The sequence below is a fragment of the Pteropus medius genome, unplaced genomic scaffold (assembly GCF_902729225.1).
Source record: "Pteropus medius unplaced genomic scaffold, Ma_sr-lr_union100, whole genome shotgun sequence".
Classification (NCBI taxonomy): Eukaryota; Metazoa; Chordata; class Mammalia; order Chiroptera; family Pteropodidae; genus Pteropus; species Pteropus medius.
The window spans coordinates 35321581-35334130 of NW_024340849.1; the positions used below are offsets into that span (position 1 = coordinate 35321581).

A 12550-nucleotide genomic window follows, 5' to 3' on the forward strand; every position below is an offset into this window, starting at 1 on the left:
TGTAATAGCTGATGACTTTATTTTCTCAAGTATTTATGAATTTTAGTTATTATTCTTAAAACCATGTATGTAGTTGATGTTTCTCAGGACATTGTTGACTACTTAACTAAGAAGAATCTTTCCATTATGGAGGAATTTAAAGAATTATTCCATTTCCAAATTCTAATATGTATCCATTCATGAATGATGCTTTGGCACAATGCCATCGTACATAGTAAGGGTCAATATTTGCTAACTTATAAAAAAATAAATTTTTACATATTTTCATTACTTGGCTTTTGGCTTAAAGTTGTGAGATAAGATAGGTTTTTATTTATCAAGCAAATTTTTATATAAGAGCAGTCTTCCAGCTCCCAATGCCAATAATCAAAAAAAGTTCTACTTTGACATATATATGTATGCCCAACACCTTCCCACGTCTCTACCAACCCATTATTCTATGATATATGATTGTTGCCAACATAAAGACACATGGCTCCCAGTCACTATCTACTTTCAACTTCATTTTTTTGTCTGGTAACAATGTATTATGTGCGTTTCCCAACAATTAGTATAGTTAATAGAAAACAAAAATCTATATTAATCTAAAGGTGTATAAACAGCCTAAGCTCCTGTCTCTTCTCCTTTCCAATCTTAGCATTCATCTCAGACAGCTGGGCAACTTACTACCTGAACAACTTCCCTCTTAAATGCTGTTGTTTGTATTCTCTTTTTATATCTTTTAAAGCCTAATGATGAATACCAAAAAAAAAGAAAAAGAAAAAAAAAGTGGATGCAAGAAAGTGTCTGGTCTCCTTACAGATGTCATTACCTCTATTATTGCTTCTTGGGGGAAAATTTATACTGTTTCTTAAATGCTATTGCTATGATCCTGCAGATACTGGCTTCTTTAATTAAAGACGCTTTATAGCTAAGGAAAAAAAAAACTAAATTGGCTTGTGTTAAACCAAGTACCTCTTTAGTTTCCTGTATAGCATGGATTCTATGTGACCAAAGAGTTAAAGACAGAGGCAGGACAAGAACTCAGGTTTCTTCATGGATTCTTTCCAGTCTCCCATCATCCTAACCATTCTTTCAAATCAAAGTGCTAGTCACTTTGATACTGTGTTCAGTTTCTTGCTTAATAAAATATTTTTCAACAATTGAAAAAAATTTTAAGGCAATGACATCTTTGGCAGGAAACACTGGCCATCAGGGTTATAAGAAAACTTCCTTTATTAGTGGAGTTAATTTGCCCCAACTGATTCACAGCTTGTTAATGTGTCTGATAGCTATGAGAAAGTAGAAAAATATTTTCTATGAGAAAGTGAAGTCAAGGATAATTAATAGACAGAGCTCAAAGTATTGGGGAAAATTTTTAGGCTCCTCATCATTTCAAAGAACACAAATACTACCCTAAGGAAATCTATATTTGAAAAAGTAGTGCCTTCTCAAAATTGGGATATAACCTTTGCCAACATAGTCATAAATATCACCACATTCACGGTCCAATGCTAGTCTAAGTAAATGCATCATTAGATAAAACATATGCTTAAGACACCAAGAAAATCATGGAAATCCTAGCTCTGACTTCTTGGTATAATTCGTTCATTCTGCTCAGATTCTATGTCCTGCCTGCTGGATTAGACAATACATCCCACACTTTCTTGTTTATGGTGTATCTCTCAACTATGGGAGATTGGTATTAGGTCTTTGATCCTTTCAATCTACCTCCATCTTATTTTACTAATCATGATTGGATCCAAAGTATTTAGAAAAAAAATATTGTAGACAAAAATATTTCTCATTAAAACAAGGACTTTCAGGATCCTGACGTTTTGGTTGGGCAAAGTTGATTAAAGAATCTTGCACTAAGATGAATGTTACAGAGGTTAAGTTTTTGCTCAGGATAAGAGATAAATTTCTAACAAGGAAACCTCTCCAGGACTGGAAAGAATGAGATTATGTTAGTAAAATTGTACAGTAGTTGAGCTATCACCTGTACAGGATGTTGGTAAGAGATTCATGAAGAGTTTGGGTGGATCATTCCTAAGTTTCTTTCTAATTTTGTGTCTATGATTCTACTTGCCATTATTGCTTTATTGAAATGGCTCTACTATGTATTTGTGGATCAACACATGCACACACACACACACACACAGCTTAAATGACTCAAATTTCATTATATAACTGAATGAATGTTCTAATGCTTAATCTAAGTTAGTTTGGACTGAGTTACTCAATAGAACACACAGCTAATAGGGCCAAGATTGTGAAATAAAATTGTCCTATAGTCTATTTAGCTTCTTTTGAGGAGAAAATTATTTGCATCATGACTGCATCCTGGTGGTAACTTCAAATATGATGCTGTTTTAATAAGTCAGTAATAAGTTACGAGAATGGGTATCACCTGATATCATTTTTTTGAAAAATTATGGTAAGCATAGCCATTTTTGAAAAATAATGCAAAGCATATGCCTGTTAACACAACTTAGAAACCACGTCAAATTCATACAACATGGCCGGCAAAATCGAAACTAAATTTGGCTATTTGAGTTGATAAAAAATAATGAAAATATGTGATAGTATAATGATAAATAGACAAAATATTAGGAGGCAGCTTCCTGATATCATCAATTATCTATTTGTCCTTGATTCTTTAAATGACCCAATTTCTAGAAAAATAGAAAAAAATGACCAGCTATATTTCATAGATTTTACACAAAAACTCCATGGAATTTGAAGTAAATTTATCTTATCAGAAGAAAGACCCCTTTTGGAGTTAAGGAATTCTTGATATTAAAAAGCAACACAGCATCAAATACAAAGAAGAACTCTCAAAGAGAAGGCTTTCTAAGGTAGACTATAGAGACACCATCTGTTAAATAGATATTGTTCGAGTTTTCCAAGAAGGAGAACACACTTCCAAATCTACTTCAGTATTAAGTAAAGAATAGTCCCAGTGGACCAGAAAATGGAGTTATCAGTAGAGATGACAATGAGTATTTTAAAATAAAGTTGCATACTTTTCATTTCTGACATTTGGGCATCCCCAAAGTTAGAGATGTTTTATTCATTTGCTCAATTTGCAAAAAGTTACCGGTAAAGAACAATGTTATTTTTTTCTCAACTTAAAAGGTGATATTTATTATTGGAAATTCAGCAAATGGTAAAACATCTGCTTTGCAAGCTCAGTCCCTTGCTGCTTACTTTTTGACTGGGCTTTTCGCTTCTTTGAATTGTTCTAAAACAACAATAGTACCTCCATTTCTAAACATTTAACACAAATTGAATGTGCAGTCATTCAGGTTAAAAAAATTAAATAGACACTAAATAAATTCTTCCATCTATACAGGAATAGCATGTTTACTTTCTTATATGTTACTCGTTTACTGAATGCTAATTTTTAAGTAGGTGCATATTTAGCATGATTTTTCTCTATGCTGTTACTATTTTTGTACTGCTTTTTGCCATGGTTCCTATAGTCTATCAAAAACCCTCAAAAACAAATGTGAGAAGACCTCATTTCTCATTGGTTTAATTATTGATGATCAACATATGAAATTAGGCAGATTACATTGCAACAAATACAATTAAATAAACTATCAGTCTTGAAAAGCCCATCATTTTTTAGACACTAATATTTTGTAATATTCTACGTGTTTTCTTCTCACTTTGAGAATCATGATTCCGATTAGAATCAAGTTTGAAAATGCATATCATCCTAACTCATTCATAGTGTACAAAAGCTCTTGTCCATTAATAATACTGTATTGCATATTTGAAAATTGCTAACAGAGTAGATCTTAAAAGTTCTCATCATAAGAAAAAAACTAACCATGAGGAGATGGATGTTTACTAGACTTATTGTGATGACCATTTTGCAATACATACAAATATTGAATCATTATATTTTACACATGAAACTAATAAAATGTTTTATGTTAATTATCTCTCAATTTAAAAAAGCTCTTGTCTTGACCACATCTCTTTGGCGCCATGAAGAGGGCACAGAAGGAATCTGAGGAGGCAATTATAAGTTGTTCCTTCTGAGGAGGCATTTATAAGTTGGTACATTCAGTTGCTAAACATTTTCATGATTCAGGTTTTATGCTTGACATTGAAGATGCGTTGGTGAATAAGAGATGGCTGGCATTAATGTCCTCAATTCATTCACTTTCATCTGGGGGAGAAAAGAAGTATAGATGGTTATAATACAGTGTGAAGAGTGGCTTTTAGAGAATTATGCACAAGGAGTCATGAGGATTTCAGGGAAGGCTTCATGGAAGAGGGAAACTTGAGTGGATCCTTAAAGAAAGAAAAGGGGAAAGGGCTAGCTGTCTAGAGAAGGGAGGAAAAAAACAAAAAACAAACAAACAAAAACAAAACAAAACAAAAAAAAAACAAGAAAAAGCATGGCCTATTAGGGAAAAGGTTAGTAGTTTAACAAGATTGGAGCACAGTCATAATTAGACAAGAGGTAGGAGATGTAGCCAGAAAAATAGACTTGAGCCGAAACCAACAGGGGTCATTATACCCTTCCATGGAGTTTGGACTTTATGCAATAGGTTTTGGAAGCTAATGAAGCAAAGAATGACATAATCTATTTGCATTTTATAAAAATTTTTCTAGAGGAAGTATGGATTGAAAGGGGAATTGACTGGAGACAGAGAAATCAAGTGGTATATTATTTTAATTATCTAAAAATGAAAGGATGATGGTCTGAGGGATCTTTACTAAGACAGTGGCATTAGAGAGAAAGCTAAGGGAGTAGAATGCAGATATTGACAAGATAGAATCAGCCTGTTTGACTGGATAGCAGAGGTAAAGGAGGATGACTCACAGGCTTCCGGTCTAAGAAATGTGATGAATAGTGCATCCTGTGTAGGGGACATTGGAGGAGGGACAGGTCTAGTGGTCATATCGATGTTGACTATAATGTGGCCGATGGGATATGGAGGCAGCAATGTCGAGAATGTCAAATAAGCAGTAGTCATTATAAGCCTAGGACTCCAGAGAGGTCTGAGACACAGGCTTGCCTTTTACGTCAATGCCTGGATAAGAGTTGAAGCCCTGGTTGTGAGTGAGCTTGCCCCATGGAAATTGGAGGTGTGAGAAGAGAAAAGGCAAGGATGAGTTCTTGGAAAATTCCTAACATTAACAAAAGCAATACAAGAAAATGGAGATTGAGAGCCTAGGAAAGATCATTCGAAGTTGTCCTGTGAGAATCTGCAGCATTCTATCTCTGAATCCAAGAGAAGAGGAAGGTCAGAGGAAGGAGGGCCTGGTAAAGCATGTTAAATGCCGCAGAACAATGAAATAAAATAAGCACTGAAAAAGTCCACTGGAGTTGGGGGATAAAAATCTGCTGGCCATCACAGAGAAATTATTTTTTAGTAGTTCTGAAAGTAAAAACCAGATAGTGGTGGGTTGAGTGAAGGAGAATAGAACAAGTGCAGATTCATTCTTCAAAGAGTTTGTAAATGGGAGGAGAGACAGACAGATAGACAGACAGATATAATCATTAATTCATTAAGTTGGACTCGATGTTTATTGAAGACCTACTGTTTCAGGCTGTGTACTCAGTTCCTTCTACTTTACCCTCAAAGCAACCTTATAAGGTTTGTTTTTGGATTTCGTTTATGTTTTTTGTTTTTGTTTTTGTTTTTTTTCAGAACAGGATAGAAATTTATTTCTCCCTCACACGTAAAAGTCCAAGTAGCTGGCCCCTGGTCACTGTAACACTCTATACTATGAGGACCGAAGTTCTTTCTATCTTGTTTCTCAGCTGTGTGTGACTCATGGTTTAAGATGGTTCCAGGCAATAACATGGAGGGAGGGATGAAGAAGGACATGCACCTTTTTTTTCCCCAGAGAATCTAGAGGGCTGCTAAAAAACAACTGTACTTACATTTTATTGACCGGAATATAGTCACATAACTATACATAAATGCAAGGGAGTTTGGTAAACATATTCTTTACACTTTGTGTCTTTTTTCCCCAGCTAAGTTCTTTACTACTATGGAATAAATGGTGAAAGACTCTAAAATAAAAGCATGCTAACAGGACTTGGAGCAAATTTCTTCAAATTAACCAAATAAAGTCTAGGGAATAAAAGAATATAAAGTAATCTAAAAACACCAGAAGAAAGGCAGAAACAGGTAAAGAAATCCATAAAATAATGATTCAATATCATACAAAATGCAATGAAGTAACAACAGATTTTGAGCAGAGGAGAGATATGGTTTGAGGTTGGATATAACTTTAAATTTTTGAAGAAAATAATACAGATCAGCTTCTCGAAATGTTAAAGTCATCTTTTTCTGCTAAAGTAGTAATAGGTCACTACTTTAACTGTAAGGTTTGTTTATAGTCAACATTTTAAAAATTAGAAAATGGAGATGCAGAGAAGTTAAATAACTCACCTTGTGCCCCATATACTAAGTGGTAGAGCCAGAAATGGAATCTAGCAGTGGCTTGCTGGAGCCAGTTGGTAGTGCCTGGGGAGATTATCTGAAGAGAACTGTTTGTGCACATCTCTTCCCAACTCTGCATTCAATGAAGTCATGTACGTAGCTTAAAATTGGCCATGGTAGAGTATTTACACCATGGAAATTAACAAACAGTACAAACCAAGGTTGATTGGTTGGTTAGTTTGTCCCCAGGGAGCCAATTGTTAAATATTGACAAATGCACCACTGGGTCTAGGTCTGTGTGCTAGCAAAGCTGAAGCATTTCTCGCTGCCCTGCATATGCGAGTTGGCCAAGGTTACTTGGTTAGCTAACAACAGAGTTGAGACTTGAACCCAGACCTGTGATCTACATTCAGCCCATATAGCCCCCAGAGCTTTGATGAAAAAATAAGTAATACATTCTTTTCTCACATTCTATGCCCAAATGGCCCATGTTAGTATAAAAGAAGTGTCATATTTATCCATTGTCTAGTTCTAAGCTACCAATTTTCTGCTTTGGCCTTCCACGCAATATGTCTCTGGTGTGTTTGCTTTTTTAAAACAGCTTTCCTGAAGACCTGGCTCTCTGAACTATGTTAATGAATTTTATTTAAAAAAAATTTTTTTCTTTGAGTTTATGGTTTCAGAACAGTATTTATTATTGAGTGAAATAAAGTACCTTAGATACATTTTTCCATCCATAAAATGGAAGACTTACACACAGGCTGTTCATTAAAAGAAATCCTGAAGAGTTCATTTTAAACAAACTTTATTTTCTAGCCAGTCAAATTTGTGCATTTAAAACAGTGTGCTTATGCAAGCTAAACAAATCTGTAATAATAAGCAACTAATACAGGAGAAATTGCTATGTCACACCATACAGTTAAGGTGAAGATATGAAATGTCTCCCTGAAATTCCCTCCAACATGTTTAATTTGGAGAATTTGTTTCTATACAGTTGAGACTTGAAACATGGTGTCTGTAGGTGGCATGGGAGAAATATTATCTTTAGCTGCATCACAGCAGATTTCACCTTAAAGCAGTGTACCTCGTTATGTAACTGAAAAAGAGAAGCTTTTATCTGGGCTGATTCTTACACACATAAATGTGTTTCTTTCACCCAAGAGATAAAATGAGGAGTTTCATAATTTTGTTAGCCAAAAATTACTTCAGGCTTTCATATTAAATTAAATATTCTGTAAAAAAAAAAAAAATCACAAGAAATTCCCAATTAAAAGGGAAAGTAACTCAAATAAAAATGTACTTTCAGGAACTATATGATAGATCTTTATTAAGGCAGCTCAGGCCATAGCAGTTCTTAATAAGATTAAGCTCATGCTAGTTGTGGAACTTGCATCAAAAGGCTTTCTATGCGTATATCAGTCAATATAATAGTCACTACTTTTATCTGACATAACTTGGAAATGGAGCATTCTTAATAAGCACATATTTTGATTAAGTAAAAATGGCACTTATACTAACAAAGGATTAAAAATGTCCACAGAAATAAAATATAGGTGATTCTCAGGCTTTTCTTGTGAAAGAAGTCTTAAGTCGTACCTGATTTTCCCACAGAGAAAACAATGAACTTATATTTCTAACCAAGAAACAGATGCCCAACGTTTTTGGGTTTTTTTTCATAAAAATAACCACAAACATTTTAATCAACCGTAAGTGATATATTTGTGTACTACGTAACTAAAAACCTTCTAAAGTAAATATAGGTCATTTGAGCTGAGCAATACAGTAATCAATCATATAAATTTTCCTATTATTTCACTGACAATTCCCAGATAAGAGGATTTGCAGGATGGGAGAGAAGCCATGAGACTATAAGGAAACAAGAAACACCTGAAGACTGCTCACCCCAGAAGTGAGGTTATGACTTGATTGGCAGCTGCAGGAACTCTGAAAGGGGTGGACCTTAGTTGGAGAAGTAAAGAGAGCTGGGAGGAGAGGCGAGGTACACAGTGTGGGGAACACCAGAACTAGGAGATTTTTTCAGAAGCAGTTAGTATCTGATCAACTAATTCATATTAAAGAGCTAATGAATGGTCATGAATTACTATATTATTCATTCCAGAGAGCATATTTGAATTTTGTTCAACATGATCATCAGTGTCTTGGCTTCCAGTTGAACCACTTATAGGAGAAGATGATCCTAATCATGGTCCATGCCTTTGAACACCTTTGCCTTGTTTTAGTCCAGGATATCTCTTGAATCTTGTCTATCCCTGCAGACCTGCATTTGCTTTTAAGTCTTCACTATGCCCTGGTTATTAGCATGACTGTAAATCGCTAATGCATTTCTCACTGCACAGAAACAATCTGTATTTCTCAATCAAATGTGGTCCTTTCCTCTTCGAAAATATCCCTGAAATGCAATTCTACCTAAGTTTTCCCTGAAAACATAGCTATCTATTTCATTGATGTCTAAAGAGACAAACAAAACACCACATTCAAATCTAATTTTATTTAATGCATCTTTGGTCATTGTTCCATTAAGTCTGTCGACATTCATTGCTTTTTTTAAAATTCCATCTCATGACATAAAGATAAGCAACTCAACTACATTAAATTTAATATTTTTAATTGACCCTCATCATACCTAGAAATGCATTATATCTTACTAGAGACATATAGTTATTTCCCCATAAGACTTTGCTTAATTTTTTGGGTTTTTTTGCACAAACAACATAAATTTTATCATCTTAACCCTTTGTAAGTGTACAGTTCAGTGGCATTGAGTACATTCACATTGTCGTACTATCATCGCCACCATCGATCCACAGAACTCTTTTCATCTTGCAAAACTAAACTCATATCCATTAAACCACAACTACTATTTCCCTTACCCCCCAACCTTTGGCAACTACCATTCTACTTTCTGTTTCTATGAAGTTTGACTACTTTAGGTACCTCATATAAGTAGAATCATACAATATTATCTTTTTGTGACTGGCTTATTTCACTTAGCATAATGTCCTCAAGGTCCATCTGTGTTGTGGCATGTGTCAAACTTTTCTTCTTTTTTTTTAATTTTTATTTTTTTATTTTTCCCCCTCTCCTTCCCGCTCTAGTAACCCCTAGTCTATCGTCCATGTCCATGATTCTCTGTTTGTCCTGTTCATTTGTCTCTTTTAGGTTTATATCCCACATATAAGTGATATCATGTGATTTTCAATCTTTTCTGTCTGGATTTTTTTCCTTTTTAAGGCTAAATAATATTTAACTGTATGTGTACACCACTTTTTGTTTTTCCATTCATCCGTCAATGGGCATTTAGGTTGCTTCTGTCTTTTGGCGATTATAAATAATGCTGCTATGAACAAGGGTGTACAAATATTCCCTTAAGACTCTACTTTCAGTTCCTTTGAGTATATACCCAGCAGTGAAATTGCTAGATCATATGCTATCTTACAAGGTTTTAAGTTAGACAGAAAGAATGATTAAATTTGTAAGATCTCCAGATTTCATAATTATTTATTTTTTTTGCTATTTTTTCTTCTCTCGTGCTTTCTTCTAGATCAGCAACATCCAATAGAAATATAATGCAAGCCATACATGTAAATTTAAATTTTTGAGTAGTCACATTTTAAAAAGTATAAAGAAATAGACGAGATTAATTTAATAATGTTATTTAACCCAGTTTATTAAAAATATTATCATTTCAACAAATAATCAATATAAAAAATTACAAATGAAATGCTAAAAATGATGCATATACCAGGCATGTATATTACAATAAAGATTAACAGAGAACATGATACAACAGTTAAAGAAAAATGTAGTTCTACCAAGACAATAAAGTTACGTTTAATGAAGAATTATTTTACACTACTTTAGTTTTTAAATTAAACTTTAAATTAATTAAAATTAAAAATTGAATTTCTAAGTTGTACTAGCCACATGCTAAGTGCTCAATAGCCATGTGCAGCCAGGGGATACCTTAGTAGACAGTGCAGAGATGACCATTTCTGTCATCACCAGACATTCTATTGGACAGTGCTGCTCTAGGCCATGATCTCTCTGAGGGCAGAGAACTTGGATCACTTGTTTACTATCACAGCCTATTACCTGGTGCATAGTAAGTGTTCAATATGTAATTATTGGATGATCAGCCAAATTTGTTTAGCAACCATCTATTGAATGCTCACCATTTGCCAGGACCTGTCATGGCAGTGGTGCCTTATTGAGTGAGCCTATACCAGCAACATGCCTAGTCTTAGAATGCCTTTTCAGAGACTGGGGTCCTTGCAGGTTCTGTTTGCTTGGTTTCTGAGCTATGTTTTGAATTTAATGAAAAAAGATAGTGAAAACAAAAATGGAAGTTGTTTTGTCCCTTTTGCTTCCCAAAAGATCTAGAAGAAACAGACTCTCAGTAAATGTTGGTCCAACAAACAAAGGCATAAATGACTTTATTAATTTATGATGCAGAAAATGGCCTTGGGCATTTCCTAAGGAAAAAAGTCCTTAAGAATGATGGGAGAGAATTGCAATGGTAGGATAAGAGAAAACCAGAGAAATGGAAACATACATACACAAACACCTTAGACAGTGCATTTGAAAAGGATACCTTGAACAAATCCAGGGCCATGAGCACTTCCTTATCCATAAATTCAAATTCAAACTTTCTTAATTCTGCATATAAATCTCTATATCATGTTCAATTTGGAATCAACATAGTTCATTTATCCATTCATTTGTTGGAAAACTGTTAAAAGAATATTTATTGTTTACTACTATGAGTCAAGGGCAGAGCACCAAAGGTATATGTGAGATAGGAAGAAATCTCAAACATATAAAAACATATTTTTTTTATTTGATTGTTTAGGAGAAGGGAAAGTAGGGTGGTATTTTCTGAATTTTGTCTTCAGAACCCTAATTGATGAATCTTGATTGTCCTGGATTGAGTCTATTTGCCTGAACAGATAACAAATATTACTTTCTCAGTGTCAGTACAATATCAAAAACAGAGAACAAAAATCATTGTGTTTCTTCGATAATTCTGTCTTTATTGCATTTGTTGATTTTCAGTATTCTGCCATTATTTTAAAAAATGTGTGTGTGGACACAAGAAAGAATGTTATTTGCATACAGAATTCATTTTCTACCTACCACGTGCTATTGAAAATGGGAGTCTACATTTAGAAGAAATTTGGGGGGATTGGACTGAAAAGAGATTGCAGGATATCATTAACATTTATCTCACACCTTTAACACAACTGCTGCATCTTTTTTTAATTACAATCAAGCACATTTATCAGTAACTCATTTGCCATTAATATAAGGACCTCTAAGTGTTAGAAAATAATAGGATACAAGGGACAATTTCTCTTTGTGAAAGAATGTTCTTTTTTTTTTTAATTGCAAAGTGAATGTAACAAGTGTCTCATGCCTTTCCAGTATTTGCTGTTAGCCAAGCCTTCTCAGCATCAGTGAACAGTAGTGATCATTGTGTGCTAGGAGGACAGCTGTGCTTTCGCTTCCTGAGAATTATAAGGGCATTTGTGAAAAATGAAGCTACATCATTCAAAGTATCCTTAATCAACATGTTTATAGAATCACTGCTGTAAAGTTAAAAAAAAAGTCCTCAGTCAAAATATGTAACTCACATATTAATTCATATATAACTATGATTGTTATTTTTTTAGTATTAATTAAATGACAACATTAAAAATCATTACAGTGTAAAAATTAGTTAAAATATTTTTGGGTCTGAAATACCCAACACATAAAGGGTTATGACTATGTAATTTATTATATCTTTGGTTGTTGAATATTTTAGAAAGTTACCCTTTTCTTTCTTTATTTAACCTGATACAAATGTACAGAATTATGTTTTGAGGTAAAATGTAAATTCATAGAATTTAATTTACTTTTCTGGGGTTTATTGAGAAAACATGAAAAAAAATCAGTTTCCATTTTCACACGAGGAAGAAAATTAAGAGATAATCAATTAAATATTTTTAACTTCCTAGAAGAAGTCTTTAAATAACAACTTCCCAACACATCTAGATTAGATCTTGGTTTCACATTACTTATAATGTCCTATTCTTAGTATTCTAATTATAGTTGCAATGTTTGAATTACACTGAACTTTTCAGGAACCATTTAAA

The 12550-nt window shown here is 33.8% G+C and overlaps 1 protein-coding gene across 1 annotated transcript in view; it reads left to right on the top strand.

Annotated features, from left to right (window-relative positions):
- The window catches only part of CHST9 (carbohydrate sulfotransferase 9), a 222324-nt gene that overhangs the window by 108180 nt on the left and 101594 nt on the right, over positions 1-12550 (top strand). The gene's annotated exons all lie outside the window — the stretch shown is intronic.